The following is a 23,401-nucleotide window of genomic DNA, read 5'->3' on the forward strand; positions in this document are numbered from 1 at the left end:
GGGTCTTTTGTTTACAGCTTATCGGTACGTTAGTGCAGTTCCGCAATAAACTTGTAACATTTTCATCAGCTTACCACGCTCCGATAGAAAACGCGTTTCCGTCTATCGCCCTCACTATATTTCAACTTCGTTCTAATTATCCCTGAATATCGCATTCCATGCTTTAATTTTTTTGATTGGTTTAGTATTCCTAGTTCTCACAAGGCGGAAAGTTGTACACTCCTAAAAATACAGCCTCTTACGGGGTTTCCGTGTCGTTGTCTGTACCACTTTTGTCGTAGTTGACACCACTTTCGTCTTAGTTGTCCCCACTTTGGTCATAGTTGGCACCACTTCCGTCTTGGGTGTCCCCCCTTCGGTCACAGTTGGCACCACTTCCGTCTTAGGTGTCCCTTTCGTATTAGGTGCCGCCACTTCCGTCGTTGATGCTCCAGCCACTGAGATGGATAAAATGAGATCAAAAGTCTGTCTTATCAATGTATCCTGATAGGACAACCTTAAATTACATCTGAAACTCCCTGAAAAACATTAGAAAAACAAAACGCGCGACATTTCTATACCACAAGCCATAGGCGCGCATTCCTGCATCCCACATCGCCCTCGGCGTGGGCGCTGTTGACGTAACCGGTGATCCAAGTAGCAGAGGGAAACGCCTCTTGGAAGGTGGCTAGCAGCGTAGCACGCCACCTGTGCCAGTGGTGGCAGGTGGCGTGTCATGACCTGCGCTCAAATCTCGCATTACCCACAATAGTAACCATCTGATTCTTTTTGGTCCTGTTGAAATGAATAAAAGACGGCACTAGTTTTATTAACAGCCAAATTCCTTTGCAACCCCCGGGTGCGAGAGTTTTCCTAAGCACAGTAACTTCAGCAAAAATTAAGCTGTAGCTGTGCGCTAAGGAGGTACCAGTACATTTACTGACTACGGGATCTCCATCAGTATAAATTTGTCCATCTTCCTTATTTCCTCCCCTATGCAGAGTAACGAGTAAGCGAATATTCATGCCAGCTAAAATATGTTTTTCATTAAAGAGTTTTCATTATCTCTCTTGCCCACCTGATGTTTTTTTTTTACTGCAATAAACTGATTCTGATCCTGAAACTACAGAACAGCCAGACCACCACGTCTAAGAAGGAGCGCACAACTTCTGTCATTATCCCATAATGATGAAGCATCATTTACCACTAGAAAGACTTCCTCGGACGCGGTAGGCTATGCACAAGACTGAGCTCCTTATCTGAGATTTCTTAAACAACCTGAGCAGACCATGTGTCTCTCAGACCGACTTGATAGAATGAGTCTAGGGAGACTCCAGCACTACCGGCAACAAGATATCATGTCAAAAGAAGAGGCTGTCAGCCTAGTGAGGCAGACTCCTCTCGCCATGCCCTTCACCCTCCTTCCATGGTAACCACGTTCCGGATGGTTACAATGGTATGCCTTCTTATATCCTCTTTACACGGGCAGCCTAACTATAGTTAAGCTTAACTGCTGTTAGAGGGCTTAACCATAGTTAACGCAAACCACAGTTACCCGTGCTTACACGCAATTTGGGCATGTCGGTTAGAGTGACGGAAACCGTCATGTGATTACCACCTTTGTGAATTTATGATTTCACCTAAAGCAGTGTATTATCAATCAAGATTACTTTAAAAAGATTATATGATCGAAAAAACGGTTGTTTCTCGTTCTTCTATCTGCGGGGCAGTTTTTTTTCTGCGCATGTGGCGGACATTAGAGTAAAGCTGGAAAGAAGTCTACACACAATGATCGTAGTTGACTTTACAGTCAACATAATAGCCATATTTAGCCACTACTGTCCCAACGGGAGCCGCCATATCGCTCGTTCCGTTGTGCCTCATTTTTTACTGTGTTCGCAACACTTGTGCGTCGTTAGTGCAGTCAATTGCGGCGCTTCATTACATCGTCACTTTCGTGAACGAGTGTGCGATATCGTGTCCTGTGCTCTTCAGTGTGTGATTATTTTCATATGTCGAGTGCCAGACGTGTGGTCGAAAATGCGTTTGGACGTGTGAAAGCACGCTTCAGAATCTTGGTGAAGGGTCTGGAGTGCAACATACACAATGTGAACACTGTGATCCGCGCTGCTTGTGTGCTGCACAATATCTGTGAGCAGCTCAATGATCAGTGTGATGCAGGCTGGTTTGGTGCAGTGCAAAGTGCAGATGAGAGGCGTCCTCAGCCAGTGTGCACAAGTAGCCGAGTAGAGCCGTCAGGCGTAGCTATACGGAATGCTCTGGCAAAGCATCTTTCAGGCAACTGAAACATCTTGCATGATCCGTGTTCCTTGCCTTTTTTATTAATAGATGACTCAGTGTATTGACCAACTAAAACCTTGGGCTAATTGAGGTTCAGTTTTGTTAAGATGAATTAACAGGTGGTTCAGCTGCGTAGCAGCCAGAGAGATGGCACGATGTAACAGGAGCTAGCTCTGTGTATATAATGAGAATGAGAGGAAATGGCAACTGTAGGTTGGCACAGAAGGCGTTTTGCCCGAGGTTGCTTTGCTTTCACTGCAGCAAAGTTGATGCATTGCTGGTGTAGCTGGTGCCATTTATGAGGACTTCATTTAGAGGCTTCAGTTTCTACTACTGCACCCATTCTGCCACTGCTCTCTTCTCACAGAAATTCCAAGAATACCAACCTACCTTTCTTTTAACCATTTCAACCGCTTGTCTCTCGTGCTGAGCTGCCATTTGCATCTCTTTGTAGGTGTCTCTTTGATTGCGTTGTATTTCATTTTATTCTGGAGACATATGCATGCCTGTGGTAATGAGCTTTTCCTCAAATGAATCTGAAGCTTCATGAAGGGATGTGATACTTTGGTGGGTATACGCTGCTTGAATACTTCTATTCAGATGATGACATTGTCTGCATGTGCCATGAAGTGTACATCTTCGTGGTGGGCAAGACAGTGCTTTAACCTGTTTACGATTACATTAACACCAATATGTGGAAAACTCTATTGTCAAGCCTGTACTGTCTCTTTTTTTTTCAAAAACTCGGACGCTGCATGAGTCTGCTCACTCTAATTCTAAAATAGAGCCTTATTGCATGGTGGTCATTTTGTCCGTTCTTTGAGTTGCTGCAATGGTTCCCTCTTTCCTCAAGCAGTTACGGTGACAAATATTAGTGCAACCAGTGGTGACAGAATGCGTGTGTGTATTGTGCAGCAGGGGATGGACGGACTATCTGGGATACATAGTCATTGTGCCATTGGAATTAACCCCTTGTAATACCATGTCTGCAACAATATGTTTGTAGTCCTGTATTTTTAGTTTGGCCACCGGTAAAACACAGTGTGAAAGCTTTATGCTGCGCACGTCAACCATTATGTACCATTGATAGGGAGATTTTTGTTGTTGTGTTGCTTCTTCATGATTTATTGTTGCGAATGATTCTCCTAATGAACAGTACTGCCCGGGAACCAAATAATCCATTAAAATTGATGCACGACTGTATACCCCTTGCTGTTACCTAGCATTTCAGGAATGCTAGGAGCCTCATTATGGCATCATTTGCACAAATTTATTCCAGTAGAATTTCATCTGCCTCCAAGTTCAGATTTGTTTCCTTTATTAATGGTTCAGACAACACATGCGTAATTATTTCCCCATAAGAATAATTCTCATGTGCTTCTGCATTAACTCATGAACACAGGCTCTGGTAACCAAGCATCAATAAATCCAGTTCAATGTGTCAACATTCATGGCTTTTAAAATGACTGCTGCTAAAAAACAAGACATTGAAGAAAGTGTAGTGCAATATGTTTGCAATGAACTACTTGTAAGCAACGTATATCAGACATGTACAGTTTTCTGTCAGAACTAATTTTTTACTTTTAAGTCCCCTAATCTCAGCTGGAACACTCACTTGCCATAAAGGAAACCCATTTAACTACAAACCAAATGAAGGCCTTGTAGCGAGATTACTTGGTACAGAGGCTGCTGCTTTGCCAGGATGAGGCAGGTGGAATGATACTCGGAGGTTAACTGTTTTAAGCCAGAGGTTTGGGTGAGTGGGTCATATGTAAGATGAAATGCAGCACAAAGCAAAGGAAGGACAAGAAAGAACTTGACGAAGCATACTGCTGACTGTTAAGCTTGTCTTTTACACCTGTGACAAAATATAGTTTGAGAAGGGGAACACTACTAGAGAATAGTTTGTTTACACAGAGCTCACATACCTTACTAATATCCCACAAAACTTTCTTTCGAAAGCATGAAAATCTATCATTTGTACAGTTAGGCTCACGTTAACCTGTAAAAAGCTGCGGTTTGTACCAACCACTAGCCCTTCTTGCGACAAAAAGTCCTTCACCTACACACTACTTTCGCTGACAAACCTGTTAAATCATGCAGATCTCAATCCTTGCAGTAAATAAACAATTTGCTGGTACACAATAATGAAAAGCTGGTTTACGCTCCCATTTTTATAGCTTAAGTTTCACATTTTATAGTATTCATTGTTGTTGAGTATTGCTATTTTTTTTGCTGATTCACTGTCATTGTGCTAATTCATTTTGTAATTTTGTAGCATGATCTGTGCATTGTCTGTTGCTCTCTATTGCTTGCTGTGTATTTCTTCGCAATATTTGTGTATTACTGGCCTATATGCTCCTGTTTTACCAGTTCAAAAAGCTTTTAGTCTCGCACTCACAGTTTTTGAAAGTGCAGTGTGATAGATACTATTGCATTGTCTGTTTGTTGAGCAAAAGTAAACTTTCTCTGTGCATTTTCATGTCAGTACTATTTTGCTATCATTAATATTCCCCAGAGTCTCCCCGCACGCTATCACTTGCCCTAAAGACAGCCCATTTGGTTGGAAGAAAGATGAACGCCCCTTGCAAATGATGATCAGTGAATAGGCAACAGCAGGAAGTTCACTGTGGAAAGGTATGTGGAGCGATACCCTAGGAGCAACAGCAGTATTTCTTGCCACAACCTTATTCGTTCACTGCACCCACACCTATATTCTTCTGTAGTGTACACACACCCATTGTCAATACGTATAGTGCACACTGCTGTGGTAGTCAACCCCCACAGTAATTTGCTGCTTAAACCACAGCATAAAATTCCAGACGTAAAAGAGCTTTGTTCATATCATGACATGCTGCTAAATACATTTGCAACAGTCTGCATTGTCGAAACGCCTCCTCTTTGGAGTATCAGAAACTGATTCCATTGCCTCTTAAGCCGTGCTAGGGTGAGGTGCACGTGACAGTCCAGTCTCTCCGTCCTCTAATGATACACAGCACTACCCCCTCACCAAAAGCACATTTTGGTGCGTACTAGAGACATGGACGATCTCAATGCAGGGTGTAGCATGCGCGGACAGCGAACACAACGATGCGATGTCGTACGCCGTGGCAGTGACAGGATGTACACTTTGATAAGGGACGGTATAGTGCGCCAGGTTTTCAGAGAGGGCCACAGGGCGGGACGAGACACCACAAGGTAAGGAATCTCGGAGGGTAGGTATCATCGCGATGGCGACAGTTGTGAAGGCACTCTTGAGAATCTTGGGAAGCGGAGAACCTGTGTCGAGCTACACGATACGGGCGGCGGCGGCATCGGCGATGCCATCCCGAGCTTAACTACTCGTGGAGGCGACGGCGGGAAGAACACTGTTGAGAGGCAGTAATGTGCCGCAGCTAAACTGAAGGTAATAAGGAGAGCAACGCGCTTTATCATAACAAGTGGAGTTGTAGGCGAATGCCACCAAAACTGGGGGCTAATATCCCAGTGACAGAGATGGTTGCAGTCTACGTATAAATCATGTTAGTCTCGTTATGACGTTCGGTCAGGCCTTTCGCCTTTCGGTGGTAGACCGCGACTAATTTATGACGGACAGAACTGGTGCTATGGATTTCGGCAACCATTTCGGAGAAGAAGCGGCGCCCGCTATCTAAGGTTGAGCAGAACGAAGCCAGTGACATTAGTTGTGCAGCTGGTTGGAATCGCTTGCGAGATAGCTTAGCGTGTCGTGCAGTCTGTTGCGGAGACGATCCATTTGTTGCCCATGGTAGACACCGGTAAAGGGCCTAGCAGGCCGGCACTTACACCAGAAAAACGGGTCTATCGGAAAGCCAATTAGCTTTGAGTCGACGCGAGGAAGAACACAAGGCATCTTCCAGTGCTGGCAGAGCTCGCACGCGGCAACACAGCGCCGGACACAGCGGCAGAGACCTGGCCAAAACAAGCGGCGACGCACGAAGTCGTACGTCCCGGATAGTTCAAGATGACCTGCCGTGGAAGCATCACGGAGCTAGTTGGGTTTCCTCTTCAGGTGGAGATGTGAGGAAACACTTGATGATGATGAATAGATGGTTCGGACTCGCGAACAATCACGTTACTCGACGACGCAGGCCTACTGCGATCGCCACTTTGCTGCCAAGGCTTCCTTCGTTCAGGACACACATAGCCCTGCCACACTTCCTAGCTACACATCTGTTCACTCGGACGCCACGAATACACCCAGGGCGTCCACACTCATACATCGCTCCATTACACACCAAACCCATTACATCACCTCCGAGACGCCCTGCGTAATTACAGAAATCATACAAGATACACACTCACTACCATCGATGTTTGTCGCCAATATATACCACCCACCATCTCACCCGATGGCTTCATTGGAAACGCTACTGCGAGATCTCCACCGTCTTGCAGGCAAGCATCCATTGATTATCGGAGGAGACTTCAACAGTCAGCATACTGACTGGGGCTACCGCACCACCACTGGACGAGGCCGGCGTCTCTGGTCCTTGGTACAAGAGCTCCGCCTCACAATACACAACAACTTTAACACCCCCACGAGGATTGGTAACAGTGTCAGCGCGGACACCAGCCCGGATTTGACACTGAGCCGCAACCTTGTTGGTATTACGTGGGCCACAACGCGTCATACATTAGGAAGCGATCATTACATCCTCTCCGTTACAGTACCGTACAAGCAAAGACAGGCCCGTCACCTAACACACAAAATCACCAACTGGGATGCTGTACGCTCCGCACGGGTGGCCCTCCCTGACGCTTCCATTATAGACATCGACCAGTGGTTGGCATCACTCATGAACGATGTCTCCACACACACGCGAACCCTTGTCACAACAACAGATACGCCCACCCTCGACACTCGCCTGGCCCACCTTTGGGAGGCCCACCATAGCATCCTAGAGCGCTGGAACGGGCAAAAGCTCAATCGGACCCTTAAAAAGCGGCTGGCCGCGCTGCAAACACAAATTACTGAGCACGCTGAGGAGCTCTGCCGATCAAACTGGGGTCAGATTTGCGACAGTTTGGCTGGCAATCTGTCCTCCAAACGTAGCTGGCAACTCCTCCGTCACCTAATTGACCCCACGCAATCCAAAACAGCCACACAACACCACGTCACACGCCTTATACACAAGACCGGCCTTTCTCCTGACGAACTCATTAATATACTTAGAAACACACATACAACTCCCGGTACCTCAAACCCCCTGCCCCCCTATACAGGCGCCCCGAATGCCAACCTCGACGCAGAGATCACGGAGACAGAAGTCAGAGCGGCCCTCCTGACTCTCCGTTCTAACTCCACCCCAGGAGTTGACCGGATCTCTAATGCCATGCTCCGCAATTTGGACGATCAATCGATCGCCCAGCTCACGGAGTACTTCAACAAATGCTGGCAGGAGGGCACTCTTCCCCAATCATGGCGTCATGCCAAAATCATATTCATACCAAAGCCCCACAAACCACTTACACCCTCAAATCTCCGTCCCATTTCACTAACCTCATGCCTAGGCAAGCTTTTCGAACACGTCGCACTCGCTCGACTCACCCAACACATGGCGGAGCAAGACCTCTACCCGCACAGCATGGTGGGCTTCCGTCCCCATCTGTCAGCACAGGACGCCATGCTCCAACTCACGCAGGACATTTTCGACCAACTCATTCCGGGTCACACAAAAGCTGTCTTAGCCTTGGATCTCTGCAAGGCCTTTGATCGCCTGGACCATCAAGCGATCATGGCGGCTCTCTCCCCCTTGAACATAGGTGAACATATGTACACCTATATTCAAACATTCCTTACTAACCGCACGGCCGAAATTCACTTCGGTCCCCACATCTCCCCCCATACACCCTTAGTGGGGTCGGAACCCCCCAGGGGTCCGTCCTCTCCCCTTTCCTCTTCAATGCCACTCTCATTCCCCTTGCCCACAAGCTACAAACCATCCCTCACCTTCGGCATACACTCTACGCCGATGATATCACGCTATGGACCACCCATGGCAGTGATGGAGACATAGAGAACACCCTACAGTCCGCGGCTATCCTCACCCAAACGCATGCGCGGAGTATCGGACTCTCCTGCTCACCGGAGAAGTCGGAGCTCCTCATAATCCGCCTCACAACACGAAACTGTCCCACAGCCCCCATCACCGTGACACTGGAAAACCGGCCCATCCCGGAGGTAAACACTCTCCGGGTACTTGGCCTCCACATCCAGAACAACGGGAAAAACACACTCACCATACAGAAACTCAAGCAGACAACTGTGTCGATATCACACCTAATCCGCCGCGTTTCTGCACACCACCGGGGCATGAAGGAGCATGACCTATGTCGTCTCATTCATGCCTTCGTCCTCAGCCGCTTTATCTTCACGCTCCCCTACCTGAAACTCCAGGCTAGGGAAATCTCCACCCTGGATGCCATGATTCGAACAGCATTTAAGACAGCATTACACCTACCCCAAAATACCTCAACCGAAAAACTCTTTCAACTAGGCCTGCACAATACGATAGGGGAGCTTATTGAGGCCCACCGACAGACACAATACATACGTCTCGCGAGAACCACCACCGGGAGACACATCCTACACACCCTCGGTATACGCCTACCAGTTACCGATCCCACACAGCTCCAGGTACCCCGCCTCATTCACCGCGATTTATTTATTAAACCTCCCCCCAAAAACATGCATCCCACCTACCACGAACCCCGCCGCAGAGCTCGCGCACGGGCACTCCACAAATACTATGGCACGGAACCGTATGCCGTTTGGGTGGATGCCGCATGCACGGGCGAGGACGCGGTTGTCGCCATCACGAACCCCTCCCTCCAACCCATTGCCACACTTCACATAACCCCTACTGCCACTTCGGAGGAGGCCGAAGAGGCCGCCATTGCCCTGGCCATCACCCGCACGGAGGCGGGATATATACTGTCAGATTCCAAAACTGCCATACTAAATTTTGCTCGCGGGAGAATTCACGTCCCTGCATTTCGCATACTGGACTCCCTCGCCGCGCACCCGCCCCGCCATGTGGAGCTATGGGTGCCTGCCCACTCCGGGAATCCCGGAAACGAGGCCGCCAACGCTTTAGCCCGAGCTTCTCTCAACCGGGCACCGGCGGCCTCCGACCTGGGGTTCTCGCGGGAGCGCATGAACTCATTCAGTGAAATGACGCAGGCCTACAAAGCCGAGCGTCGGCTCTACCCCCCACCTCATCCTTCCCTCGACAATTACCATCAGACACTTTGGAGGCGGCTCCAAACACGCACTTTGCCCTCCCCTTATATACGCTCGCGATATCACCCAGTCCACACGAACCCTTCCTGTACCCTCTGCCACCACCCCAAAGCCACCCTCGACCATATTCTTTTCCTCTGCCCGGCGGATCCTCCCCCGCGGGGCCTGGAGCACCTTACTTCATGGGAGGCTTGGGAGACCCTACTGCGCTCCGAGGACCCGGCCAAGCAAGCCATCGCCACCGGCCGGGCTGCCAGCGTCATGAGCCTCCGGGACATGAACGTTTGAGTGCAGTGGGGCCGTGCGGGGGCCCAAGGACCGACGTGTCCAAAACTCCCTTGTTATAAATAAAGTTTTCATCATCATCATCATCGACAGGCTGCACAAGCCTACGGTGTTTTGGAACGCCGTCGACAGGACCTGGCTACGGTTTTCCTGCTGCAGCTGCCCAGTTCTTGGGGGCGGCTGACAGGAGTTCGTCAGCGTCTCCTGTCTGCATCTCCGTTCGTCACCTCCTGGTGCTCTACCACAGCTTCCCAGGACGCAACGCCAGCGACGCATCGCAAGTCGACAACGCGCGTCTCGCTGCCTGAAAGGCATTCCCGCTCCACCTGGGACGCTTTGTATCCGGTGAACTCTCTCCTTTTTATCCGTAGTGTTGTACGCGTTTCTAGCGTGTGTTTTCCTCGTGTTTTCGTTTCTTTTATTGGCTCCTTTCCTTTAAAGTATAAACAGGGTTTCGTTTTGTTCTGTTTGATTCGTTTGTTTTCTTCGTCGAACCTGCACGCGAAAGCGTTCCCCCTCAGCAGTCAGGGACGCGTCACCCCCATTCGCTACAGTGGAACAGGACTATGTGGCGTTGGTGATGTGGATAGTGTGAATTTGGGAGACATGATGACGATGCCGAAGCGGCAACCAGAGCGAAGATTCAATATTCTTTGCAACGAAAAGCCGACTGGGAGAGCCGTATAGCTCAAAGCAGGCGGTACAGCGTCGCCATCGTCCTGAGCATTTCACAGTCTTCTATCCGTAAGCAAAGAGACAAGAGAGGCAACTCATGTGAACTTCCACAGTCGTTATGTGAATGTTCTGCTCCGTATATCAACGTTTCTGAGAGCAAGACTGAGCTTTGTCAGCTTCACCTTCGTGAATATGCCTTCCATTGGCGCTGGCCTCGGGTGCTTAAAGCTCCATCTATCATTCCTAAAATTGCCCGGGATTAAAAGGCGTCATCTTGGTGGCATAAGTACATGAGAGTATAGCTGTGCCGTAGTAGGGTTTCAGGCGGCCAGATTGGATTATTTCTTGGCCACGGCGACGGGGATCTGACGAGGACGTGAGGGGCTTCGACGAGGTGACTCCGTAGGTTTGCTCAAGGACGCGATAGGGGACCTGGTATGTGGTCACACGCCTGAGGTAGAGAAGGGCACCGAATGCCAAACTAAGCAGTCGGGACGATAAGAAGGCTGTAGACGGGCAGAAGTGGCAGGCTTCTTTTCAGACTGTGAGCTGGTCGTGAGCTGCAAATTTACGGGCGATTTGACGGAATTCTTCGGCATACGTTGCGGCTTGGGAGAGGATTGGAGATCCGGATGCATCAGGTCGATCAAAGAGCATGGTGCTCCTTATGTACGAAGGCCTATGCTCTACAGCAGAAAATACCGTGGAAATCCGGCATATGCTTACGTGAAAGAGTTTTAAGTTGATGTTGCGTATGGTAAAAGTGTCCCAGTTGAGTGACGGGTTGAAAATACTTTTCCATCATGTTGCCGAGGGTCTCAGTAAAGCGCTCTTTCACGCCGTACGTCTGTAGATGGTACGAAAGCGTTGTGTAGCGAACGATATGACGCTCTGAAGAAAGTCTTCCAAGGCGTCGGAGAAGAAGACGCGACCCCAACCGCTAAGCAATTCTTGGGGAGCTCCTATGGCGTAGAATTATATTCTGGACTATGAAACCAGCGACGTCAGCGACGACGTCGAGGCTATTAACGTAGAGATCCCGCAAAGCGCGTCAGATTATCGGTGGTGGCAATGGTGCAGCTGTTCTGTCCAGAAGTGCTGGGAAGTGAACCATAAAGAGCGACTCCAACGCTGTTGAATGGCAGGGCTAGACAAAGTAAGGGCTGCATAGCAGAAGGAGCGTGCGGTGGTTGGTTCGTTGGGCGCTGAATTTCGAGACAACAGCGGCCGTACGTACTGGCGGACGAAACTGTTCATGCCCGCCAGTAGTACCCCGGCCGCACGCTGGTAAACGTTTTCAGTAGGCCAGGACGGGCGCTTGTCACGTCGCCTGGATAACCGACCCCCAGTAGCACAAGGTGGTGGGCCCATGCGGGTCCGACATCGGCAATGAGGGCTGGTGGCTGCCCGCAATAAATCCACATGGGTCCCCCGTGGGTGCAGTGATGGCACAAAACGCTGGGGCTGCCTACTTCGTGCCCGAATGGGACCCTCGTCGACTAGGCATGGTCTTAAACAGACTGGGCAGCCCACCTTGGTGCCACCGCAGATAAACGCGGGCTAGGATGCGGGCTCTATTTTGGTGAAGCGCGGGCAACCCCAAAACCGGCTGCCCGTACCCCACCGTGAGGGAGTGCCAGTGTTTTTGTGTGGGCAAAGAGCTAGTAATCGCGTCTTCAACCAACATGGGTCCCACAGAGGAAATACACGGGCTAAACTATGGGCTTCACAGTGGCGAAGCGTTTCTGACATGCAGTTTGCGCTGTCTTAGCAATACCGGCGAAGGTCCCGCCTGGGCTGCATGCAGTTCGTGTGCATAAAAGATGGGGCTACATGACGGTGAAGTGCGGGCACACCCAAACGTGCAGCACTCTGACGGTGCCAATTGGGCTGTGTGTCGGCTAACTCCAGTATTCCCGCCTGTAGCCTACATGGGTCCTGCATAGAAAATATATGGGCTAGGCATGGCCACAATTGCGATTCCAACATCTTCCCCACCTGTATCGTACATATCTGGTAGAAAAGACCTAAGCGTGAGCTGTGCAGTAGCAAAACATGCGGTGTGTGCGTTCAAACGGCGAGTATATATCCGCCAGCAGCCTTCGTAAATCCTGCGCAGATTACTCTGGGCTTCACAGTGCAGAAACATCATGCGCCATTAACGAGTTGCCGGGCAACACCTATCGACAGTCCCACGTACATTAGTTGTACACGGGAAGAGTTGCCATTCTCGCATTTAGTCCGCCTGCTTACCATACATCAGAGGTAAAAGGGTTAAGCGCGCCCAAATAGAGAGACCTTGCATGTTTCACACAGACGAAGAGCTGCTCTTTGAACGTCTTAATCACAAAAGAACCCGCTTCTGAGATTTGTTGGAGCTTCTTTTGCGTTTATCGCATTGCATTTTTTTCTGGTGTGCTTCGGTCGCCGCGGAGAAAGCTTCTAGCATAAGGTTTCTTGCTTGTTTCAATGCACTTCAATTACGCCAGCACTGCAAGCGCTTTCGTCGTCTCCATGCAACATGTGGCGCATGGAATTCACGACTGCTTGATGAACATAGCGAGCCTCCGGCGACTGCGCCAGAGGCTGCAAAAGGTTTGTTACTGTCGCGTTCATTGCAGCAGCTTTCTGAATGTCCGCTAGCAGCAGTCTGTAGCCCCACATCGATCAAGACACAAAATTCTTGGTTTTTGCGCGGGCATTCTTTGCGCTCCTTCTTCGTCAAGTGATCGCACATTGATAACGCAATTTGCCAAGTGCCATAGCGAGCGGCCCCACCCTTCACCCTATCAGGAAGAGATACTAATAACAAATCGCCCAGAAGATTTCTAACGACGAACAAGAAAAAGTTAACTCAACGGAGCCGGCAGCTTGGGGTGTTCCCTAAAGGGCGAAAATTCGGGCTAGCGAAAAGGTACAGTGCTAGAGAGAACAAAATAAAAACAAAAACTCCTGTAGAAACGTCACACGAGTAACCTAACTATGCGCACACTTTTTTTTTCGTTTTTTTCTTTCCTCTCAACACCGCCTTCTTGCCTGGCGCATCTTGGAATATAGCTGCCGATACGAAGATCCAACTCCACGCAACCTGATTTGGGCCCCCGGTCACCAGGGCCTCCAGGGAAACGAACAGGCCGATCAGGCCGCCCGCGCACTCTCTCCCCGGGCTATCTCCCTGTCCTTGGGCGCCTACTCCCAATCAGACAATCTGGCCCTTACATTCAAACACATCACCGATTACTACAAGGAGGAGCACCGGCGCTACCCGGCCCCTTGTAAGGGACTGGATCGCGCTGACGAGTGCCTCCTCATCAAAATTCTTACTAACACTGTACTGTGCCCGGCGGTACTTAAACATTTCAACGCATCCTTTGATGGCACGTGCCAGCTCTGTGGGGAGGTGGCTGACTCCTTCCACATGGTTTGGGCGTGTCAATCAAACCCATCCATCCCCCCCCCAACCCCAACCCCACCAGAGAGGACTGGGAGGCGGCCCTACTCGGCTGTCAGGACCTAAAGACCCAAAAGGCCTTGGTTCACCGGACGAGGGCGGCGTTGCTTGCCAATGGGGCCCCGGAATAGGGGCTCCACTTAGTATTGTTAGGGGAAAGGGCCAATAGGGCCTACCCCAATCACCTCTCTGTAAATATTTATTGTATTATAAATGTTTTTCACCACCACCACCACCACCACCAACCCTGGTTTTTCTGTCTGCCTTTGTTCCTTCCCCGAGGACTCTTCTGTATCTGTCCTGTCCCTCCCAACCCCCTTCCCCAAAATGGCGCGGAGGCACTCACTCTACAACCCACTACCGAACATTTTAAGCCGTTCTCCCGACCACACTCCCCGCGACCCTTCCATGAAGTGGAGAGGGAGCTCCGATTCCACTTGTTCACTGTGTCCAGTCGCTGCGCGGTGACGTTATGCAGAAGTGCTCCCCCGCCTTTCCTGCGTTTGTTTGGAACAGGTTTTTCTTCTCTCCTGCGGTTGGGTTGAGTGTCAAGGGATGAAGGTAGCTGCGAAAATGCGCTGGCACTCGCTAGTCCTCGTTGAATTTGTGTTATACAGTTTTTTGTGCCTTTCCTCGTGTTGCTCAATCAATCCACGATCGAAGATGACATCGCCTTCCATGCGTACGTCCAGTGCAAGTATGATGGAACCCTGTCGTCCTTGTCTCAGTGTTGAATAACTTGGTTGGTTGGTTGGTTTATGGGGTTTAACGTCCCAAAGCGACTAAGGCTATGAGAGACGCCGTAGTGGAGGGCTCCGGAAATTTCGACCACCTGGGGTTCTTTAACGTGCACTGACATCGCACAGTACACGGGCCTCGAATTTCTCCTCCAAAGAAATTCAGCCACCGCGGCCGGGATCGAACCCGCGTCTTTCGGGACAGCAGCCGAGCACCATAGCCACTGAGCCACCGCGGCGGCTTGAATAACTTCGCTCCGAAAGACGTGAGTGGTGAACAGTAACATTTACTGACATTTTAGCAGTGGAGGCCGCGGCGGTGAGGGTGTATTTTATGACGGTGACGTCGTGCAGCTAGGACGTAGATAAGCATTTGAAATCACTCTGTTGTTTGAGAAGTGCCGCCGTCTCGGTTATATGCTCGGCGTCAACAGAAACTTTCTAGTTGTTCAGTGTCTTTTTTGAACCAGCCAGTTCTAGATTGCACAGCTTAGAGGGACAAAATAGCGAAAACGTTTCTGTCAATTACATACCGAAATTTCTTGTCCTTCATGGTAACAAGACTAAAATTAGTTTTGGGGTGTGTATTCTTTTTTTACACAGGCATATGGTGCATACGTGCAAGCGCAATCAGCGACGAGTGTCCTGAGGGGGAGTGGCTCAAGGCCCTGAACAAACATCACGCATCGCATCGATGCTGCGAAATGTGCCGTAAATAAAGGAGGATGACCAAGCAAGCAATGGAATCGTCCGAGCAACCTGTTTACACACCAACAATGTTACGACACACATTTGCAACACAGTATTGATTCAAATACGAAAGGCGTGAGGTGCATTCACGATACTGTGCATTGCCAAAGCTCAGAGCCAGGCGTCATGAGACGCCTGGCTTGACCGTGCCTTGGCTTTCGTCCTGTATTCTTTTGCACGCATTATCTTTTTTTAAGTAATGTGACGTACAACTTCCCCTGCGTGGGATTCTCGGTAGCTCCTTTTCCTATTTTTTTCCTTTTCTTATTTCCTAGCGATTAGCAATCCACAATCACTTTACCGATAACGATCGTCGATTACAATCCCAATTATCGATTACCTATCATCAATACTTATCTAGCTTACAGAGCACTGGATACTACGCCACTTCTACACATACACACCATTTGTTCCAGTACACTGAAGCACCATAACACTCCTTTTCATTCCGTCCACTTTCTGACGCGTAATTAGCATATTAATATTTGTCTGGCTTCGCGGTGGCTCAATGGTTACGGCGCTCGGCTGCTGACCCGAAAGACGCGGGTTCGATCCCGGCCGCGGCGGCCGAATTTCGATGAAGGCGAAATTCTAGAGGCCCGTGTACTGTCTTTGCACGTTAAAGAAGCCCACGTGGTCGAAATTTCCGAAGCCCTTCACTACATCGTTCCTCATAGCCTGAGTCGCTTTGGGACGTTAAGCCCCCATACACCACACCAATATTTGTTTTTTTTTTCGTGACTGTCAGACCGGAACACATCCCAAACACAGGTTATTAAGCCATAGACCCTACCTCGCGTTCAATGGGTGTCCCTCAAACACGCCTGGAGCAATTACCCTTCGTGGCCTACGGGAATAAAGAACAAACAAAAAACCTTCGTGGCATACGCGTTACTTGACCACCTGGCGCAGTGGGGCTATTTTCTTTTTCTATTTACAGGACTTGGGGTTTTTTTCGACGGGCGGAGCCGGGATTTCACCTGAACGAGCTCCTTACGCTGTCGCTTAGTACTTGCGACTGTCCAATAGACCTTTTCTGGAATGCATCACAGCTCGTGTTTCTGGTTCGATGGGAAAAAGATAGCGCGCACCGAGGTGTCTCTAACAAGGAGAAGAAATTGGGCGGGGGAGCGATCGTCGCAAGGTAAACCGGTTGAGAAGCAAAAGTGGGCTGTTTTGCCTGTGGAAGAAGTGCAGATTGGGCTAATTAGTGTATATTCATAATGGTGGTTCAACAGCGCGAACACACGAAGACCAAGAAAGAAAGAGGACACACCAGCGCTGAATTCAGCGCTGGTATGTGTCTTGTCTCTTTCTTGGTCTATGTGTGTTTGCCTGTGGGCCGAACTTGGGCTAGCCCATGTGGGCCGGACTTGGGCTAGCCCACGTGGGCCGAGCATGGATTATCTCATGTGGGCCGGACTTGGGCTAGCGCATGTGGGTCCCCGCTGCACTGCCGCCTAAGCCCCCCTGGAGGTCCCCTCTGAGAAGCCCATTAGTTCTCCTATGGGTCCAAGAAAGGACCGAGGAAAGCCCCCTTTATCGTTTTTATGCATGCAGACCATAGGGGTCCCCTGCTGGTCCTATGTAGCAAGCCCACTGGGCTGCCCCTGTGGGTCCCGCACGATGCCGAGTTGCAAATCCCGCACATATCCCACATCGGGCCCCCATGGGCTGCCCGTGTCGGGCCCACGAGGACCCGCAATTCGGAGCCCCGTTTGTGCTACTGGCGGCGCAAATGATGGAGCGAAAATGTCGTGTAATCACTAGAAGTCATTTGCGACTACCCGGCAGATAGTTCACATGGTAAAGCAGCTTATCAGGTAAGAAAAATTGATGGGCTTGAGTCATAACCAGCGGTTCGCTAAGAACTCCAAATTTGAAACAACCCAGGGATCCTTGCACTGCTGAGAAGCCTTATGAATGGCGTCAAGAGAAGAAGGTGTCAAGCCGGATACAGACGTGGATCAGGATCAGGGAATACATGGAAGCGAGATAGGGCGACGGCATCTGGGTGCGTATGACCGGAGTAATGAATCAAACGAATCTCACACTCTTGTAAACAAAGCCCAAAGATCGAGGCAGCGGGAAGAATCTTCGAGAGAAGGCCGGCAGCGGCAAGCATGTTGAGCTGTGATAACATAAAATGGACGCCCACATAAATAAGGGAGAAAGATTGTCATCACAGAAATATGCGGCAAACGTTCTTAATTTGTGACCTAATAATTAGTCTTGGCTTTCGTGAGTGCGCGGCTGGCGTAAGCAAGGCCGTGGTTTGCGCTGAGTGAAATCAACATCAGTACCCCTGGCGTCTGTGTGAAGTTCTGTAGGATCGTGAAGATCGAAATTATGCAAGAATAAAATCAGGGGCCACTTTGACTGTCTAAAGTGCATTGAGGCGAAAGCGTTTTCCGCACCACTTTGACTGCTTCTTAGGGCTGGTGGCGCCATATGTAATTGAGTACTAATTGCTAAGTGATGACAAATCACCAATTAATGGTTAATTACTGATTAATGCATGAATACTAATTAACTACTAATTAATTATGTTTAAGCTACGCCTTTAGGAGTGGAACGCGACAGCGTGTTGTAGCGCTGCCAGGGAGTCCACGGAACGCCACCACCCGTTTGGCGCGATGTGTTTCCCTCTGAACGCAACGCTTTTTAAGGAAAGGAAATGGCGCAGTAATTCTCTGTCATCTCGGTGTACACCTGAGCCGCACCGTAGAGGAGGGAGGAAGTGGAAGTGAAAGAAGAAAGACAAAGCTGGGCCGTAATGAAGAAAATGAAAATTGTATTTGAGGAAAGGAAATTACGCAGTAACGGTCTCACATATCTCGGTGGACACCCGTCAAAATTCGGGGGGTGGGGGGGGCACTTTTTTGACCTAAAGTGCGGTCACTGATGTGTGGTTAAGATGTTAAGCTTCGTCTCTAAGTGAAACGCGACAGTGTCTTGCAACGCTGCCAGGGAGTCCATAGTACGCCATCGCCCATTCGGTTCTACGCCTAGCTCGTCGGTAAATTGGTTTTTGAGGAAAGGAAATTATCTGCCTCTCATTTATGGCTGAATTTATGAGAAGACTATGGTTCGCTGCGCAGTCGTTATGTTATCCAGTATTTTGACATAAGACCTAAACCTCGCCGGAAGGGAAGGGAGGAGGATGGGAGTGAGCGAAGACACCGTATTCACTAGACGCGCCTTTGTTCATTCCAAACCATCGAGCTGGCATCGCAGAGGGAGAAAGACGAAGACGGCGTTCCGAACGGTCGCGTTTTTGATGCTCTCCGCAGAAATGGATAAATCCGCCATATAATAGGCCGAGGCACTGTTGCGGCTTCTGCTGCCAGTAATACTTACCGTACTGTTCTTCCCCGTCTGCCTGCTGGTAAGCTGGGTTTTTAACTCCGTATTTCTGCATGCGGACCTTGCTGGCCGTCCCTATCGTGCCCAGGACTTCAGAGATGCCTTACGGGGTGTCATTGACCTCTGTGACATCAGCTCTATCGGACAGTTTCAGATGTCTCACGTATGGATGATAACATGCAAGACAGCGTTAGCGAAAGCTAAGCTCGTGAGCACTCAGGAGTTACAAGTGAAAAACCGCCGTTTTCTAGTGATTGACCCGGAACCGAAGACAGTAAAGCTCAAGATACTTTGGCTCCCAGAACATCTTGAAGATCTTTACATTCGGGACGCCCTTCGCGCTTGCGGAACGATTACGTCCATCACAGTGGAGCACTGGAGGGTTCCAGAAATGGAGGGCATGCGCACCTTGAATCGAGACGTTGCCTTGACTCTTGCTGATGGCGTCACTGTCAACGACGCGTGCCTCACATTTTGACAATTTGCGGTGTACAATGTCTGGTTTTAGTGCCAGGAAGGCCACCACTGTGTCTCTGTTGCCACAAGGTTGGCCATATACGCCGTCATTGCCGCACTCCTCGGTGTGATGATTGTCGGCGTTTTGGTCATACTACAGAGGAGTGCGTAGTGTCGTATGCTGATAAGCTACGCGGTGGCACCTGTGCCATGGACGACGCATTGCAGGAGCACTTGATGGACGCAACAGAAGTTTTGGATGCTGCTGGTGGCACGCCAGCCGTTGCGCCCATTGACTCAGCGACTACTGACCCGCTGTCTGGCCCCGTTCCTGCTGTGCAGCATGAGCCTACCCAGCCTTCACAGATGGAGCAGCTGTCTGCAGATGATGAGTACGATGCCTGGCGGAGCAGGCTCCAGCTATATGCAGTGTCAGTGATGGCACTCTTGGCGCACGTGCCTGTGCTGTGCGTGGGCCAGAGGAAGACAAGGACGACGGTGTGGCTCCGGCGCCGAGTGCCTGCACTGCTACATCTTCTGAGGCTCCTGGCGGATGTTCCACACAGGTAACAGAGTGCCAACCTGGCACTTCACTCCCCGACGGCAACTGTGATGCTTATGAGCAAATTTTAAGTGTGGCCTCGAAGCGCGGTGTGTCTCCGAGTTCTGCCTCCTCTGAGGAGGACAGTGTCCACGCGAAGCACAAGTCCCGCCGTCGAAAGTCAAAGACTAAGAAACCTCCTCGGCGCTTCAGATCAAGGAGAAAGGGCGTCAACTCTAGGGAGGTCTCACCTTCCGGAGTGATGCCCCCAGACATCGTGGATGCCTCATTGAAGCTCAAGTTAGCCACCATGGCGTCTAACCAGCAGTTGACTGTCGCAACACTCAACATATGTGGACTCCGTTCAAGGCAGAAACAGGTACAGTTACGCCGATTGCTTTGGGGCAATCAGCTAAACATTGTCGCTATTCAAGAAACTAAGATAGAAAGTGAAGTGGATACAGAGATAGCCCTGCGACCTTTCCTAACAGATTACAACGTCTGTGTGTCGCACTCAGTGGGTCTTTCGGCAGCTTGCTTTCTTTTCTTAAAGAAGAGTCTACCTATTTCTGACTTTAAGTACCAGGTTTACATAGAAGGGCGTCTGATATGTTGTGACTTTCGACTGCATGGCGAGTCGTGGAGGTTTATCAACGTGTATGCTTCAAATAATCCGGTGCAACGAGCAGTTTTTTTTCACGCAATTGCAAATTCAAAGGCAATAAGTGGCTCTTTAAGCTTGGGTGAATTGCAAGATGCAATTGATCAATTGCCACTTTCGAAAACCCCGGGGCCTGACGGCCTCTAAGGAGAATTTTACAAGGCATTTAAATCCGTTCTAGCCCCTGTCCTGCTCCAAATTTTTGAGACAAGTATTGATGTTAAATTTATGCCTCAGTCATTTACGAAAAGTCATATTGTCTTGATACCAAAGACCGAGGATAAGGAAAAACTTCGATTTTTAGATGGCTACAGACCAATCACGCTTTCTAATGTAGATTATAAGATTTTTGCTAAACTACTGTCAAATCGGCTGCAGCTTGCAATGTCTACTTTGATTGGGCCTCATCAAACATGTGGCTTGCGGGGACGATCAATACAAACTAACCTACATGTAGCGCGTACGGTGTTGCAGTATTGCAGTGACGCTCAAGAACAATTAGCAATGCTGCAAATTGACCTGGCAAAGGCATTTGATCGAGTGTGCCGTTCATTTCTTTTTGCACTTTTAAAACACGTCAATCTCGGTTCAATACTTTCTACTGGCATACGCCTTTGTTACATATCCTGTACCACGCGCTTGATTGTTAATGGCTGTCTCTCGCAACCAGTCCCAATTCAGTCTTCGGTGAAACAAGGGTGCCCACTGTCTCCGCTCCTGTTCGCATTATACTTGGAGCCACTTTGCATAAGTGTTATAAACAGTAGAGCTGTCAATGGTTTCTGAATAATGGGCCACGAACTGAAGGTATTGGCTTATGCAGATGACCTTGCGTTTTTTTGTATTGATAAGCCAAGCATCGATGAGGTTATTCGTTTAACGGAGGACTTTGGTTCGGTGTCAGGAAGTTGGATTAATCGCTCTAAGAGTTGCTGTCTTTGGTTTGGTAGCAGAATATGCTGGTATAACATGGACATGCAGGCCACCAAAGTACCTTGGCGTCCCTTTGAGTGCCTATAAGCATAGCGCACATTATTGGAAAGACCGCGTGTCAACTCTTCAGCGCTATGCTCAAACGTTTGTCCCCCATGGCCTCTCAATTTTTGGCAGGGCGACCGCCTGTAATCTGTTTCTCGCGACTAAAATATATTATGTACTGCAAATTATTAATGCGCAAGACTTCCTGTCCAGCGTTTTCACAGGGTTTTCGCTACTTTTGTGTGGGATTCGTCTTTTGAATCCATGAGGCGTGATAACCTTTTTCGGCCTGGAAGCGCTGGTGGCCTTGGTCTAGTTCACCTGTATGTCCGACAGATAGTCTCACGTTTCATGTTTTCCGTGACACTACACACCTAATAGTACGTTCATTCCTGCAAACAAATTTAGTTCATGTTTTACCCAACCTCACTGTGTCTACCAATGTTTGTGACCGTCCGTGTTTGTGGGGCATAATGCAAGAGGTGTGTTTGGCTGTCCGTTTCCTACTTGTTCGTTTTTCTCCCGAGTTCCTCTTTTTAGTGTCGAGGAAAAAGTTGTATAAGGATTTGATTAGTATGCTCTTCCCTCCGCCCATGTACCGCTCTCTGTATTTTGGTTTACCTGGGCATAACGTACTCAAAAGAGTACATCAGATGCCAGTCTCGCCGTGTACAAAGACCTTTTTCTTTAAATTGCACACCGGTACGTTGCCCGTTAGAACATGGTTAGAGAAAAAGGGCATTTTTGTGTCTACCGTTAATTGCCGCTTTTGTGATGAACCAGAAACAATTGAGCATTGTTTCATCAGTTGCAATGATGCAGTACTCTTCTGGGATATCCTGCAACGCACATTTAAAAAAAGAATTCATCTGACTCCACATTCTGTTCGCTATCTCACTGCGCTGCCATTGTTGATGAACCCCTGGACATGTTCTTTCTGATTGGACTGCACAGCCTCTGGAAAACCCACATGATGGACAGACACTGTGAACCTGTTGTGTCTACAAAGGATCACTTCAGTCGAATGGTTGTTCATCTAAGAGACGTGTATGCCCAGACTGAGTACGAACCGGAGTGGCACTCACTATTAGAGATGTGCTCTGCATTGCCCCTTTTCTAGTGCATGGTCTTTTCAATGTGTATTGTTTAACACTGTTTTCATGATGGCTTGTATATAGTTCATGTACATAGAACAACATCACTGTAATAAATACCATGTTGAAAAAAAAAAGCTGGCATGGCAGAGTGGATAGCATGCTCGTCTCGCACTCCAAAGACTGGGGTTCGATTCCCGAGCCCGACCAATTTTCTACTCAGTTTTATTTATTTATATGGCCTGACTAGAAAAGTTAATTAGTCTAATTGGGTAATTAAGCAATTAACTAAGCTCAGTCCCACTTACTTGGAGCATCACTGCATGATCCCTTCAATTGGTTGCATGGTTACTAGCCAAAGTACAATTGGCCCCGTTTGAAATTCGCGCACTGTGACGTCACGACCGTTTCGACCAATTGAAAAGCGTGACATTTCTGTCGACAACTGCTGCTTACAACGATGAGACATTAAAGGCTTTCGCCTTAACAGTCAGGACGTGAGTAACGGGCGCAGCGTTGTAACAGCTTCGCCTCACGCAGGAGTACAAAAGCTTTCTGCTTAGCTATTGATAATGCTGCCCTGACGATAAAACAAGTCGTGAAATTTAAAATTGCACTAAAGCTATCAAGTCCTTATGGCTACCTCACAAGTGTAGTGGACAGGCTTCCGGAAGACAGAATGGGAGTTTTGACTAATCAAAGCAGTAGGCAAGGTGTGTTCTCACGTCGTGAATTTCAGGTGTCATCCTGCACAATGCTATTTAGAGCAGATGCTTTTGGATCAGCTTTCACGAAGGCTACCGGAATGAAGTCAACAGGGTATGTTCTACGCGCATCCGGCCTGAATAACAGGACACACAATT

General features: G+C 49.1%; 1 long non-coding RNA gene across 1 annotated transcript in view; it reads right to left on the reverse strand.

The window, feature by feature from the left end:
* Positions 1-310: 310 nt before the first annotated feature.
* The window catches only part of LOC149334808 (uncharacterized), a 37,320-nt gene continuing 14,229 nt past the window's right edge, over positions 311-23,401 (reverse strand). Inside the window, exon 3 of the long non-coding RNA XR_016284454.1 lies at positions 311-437. This is a non-coding gene — a long non-coding RNA (uncharacterized LOC149334808). The remainder of the gene's footprint in view (positions 438-23,401) is intronic.

The sequence above is a fragment of the Amblyomma mixtum genome, chromosome 7 (genome assembly GCF_055824585.1).
Source record: "Amblyomma mixtum isolate Tamu chromosome 7, ASM5582458v1, whole genome shotgun sequence".
Classification (NCBI taxonomy): Eukaryota; Metazoa; Arthropoda; class Arachnida; order Ixodida; family Ixodidae; genus Amblyomma; species Amblyomma mixtum.